At 45.8% G+C, this 871-nt stretch overlaps 1 protein-coding gene across 1 annotated transcript in view; it reads left to right on the forward strand.

Moving 5' to 3' along the window:
* The window catches only part of MCUR1 (mitochondrial calcium uniporter regulator 1), a 33010-nt gene that overhangs the window by 11596 nt on the left and 20543 nt on the right, over positions 1-871 (forward strand). The window lies entirely within an intron of this gene.

Here is an 871-nt window from a genome sequence, read left to right on the forward strand (position 1 = left end):
AAATTTCTACTTGCACCTTATTTTTAATTCTTAAAAATTTAATTTCGATAGCCACTTACATCTCTTCCACAACTATCTTCTATCTTATCAGCACTTTGTAGCTCTCGTGGCTCACAACACATTCTTCTTTCATTTTGTATGTGTACATGCATGGGTGTATAAGAAACTCCTGGAAGACAAGAACAATTTCATTTTTCTTTATCTACTAGCCTGGTACCTTGTGCATTTCATTCATTCATTCATTCATTCATTCAAGGACCATCTATCGAATTCACACAATGGACTGGTTGGTAATTGAGACAGGTGCAATAGGTACACAAAACGTTCACTGAACCGAACACTAGTTTCAGATATCCTTTTATTGTACTAATAGGTCTCATTTAACATTTCATGACCCACGTTTTAAATTTCTAGATTGAGACTTTCTCATTTCTATGGTGCACTAATCCGCGGAAGAAAAAAACAACTTTGAAAGTTCAGCCTTTAAATATATTGACTACGTACGCGCCGTTCCCTCGGCCCTGCTAATAATTTCTTCAAATGCACTGGAGTGTCATACTCGGGGGCGGGGGGGGGACTTTGAACTGGGATGGTAAAATGTAGGGCAGCCTGGTGGAGCAAGGTCTTTAGACCGAGCTCTGAAAGGCGCCAGGAGCTGGCGAGTAAGAGCAGAAGCCGCCGGCGGTGACCATAATAACACCAGTGTAATGAATATGCAAATTGCGGCAGCAAGGGCTCATTACAACTCCGGGCGAGCCCGCAACACCCTGCCGATAGCGCCTTTGCCTACTGAGCAGGGCGCGGGCTCGCGCGAGGCGGGACTCGACTCTCTCGCGGAGCCTGAGACCAGCCCCGCCCCGCGCCTCCTCGC

This window comes from Pteropus alecto, unplaced genomic scaffold, assembly GCF_000325575.1.
Source record: "Pteropus alecto unplaced genomic scaffold, ASM32557v1 scaffold121, whole genome shotgun sequence".
Taxonomy (NCBI): Eukaryota; Metazoa; Chordata; class Mammalia; order Chiroptera; family Pteropodidae; genus Pteropus; species Pteropus alecto.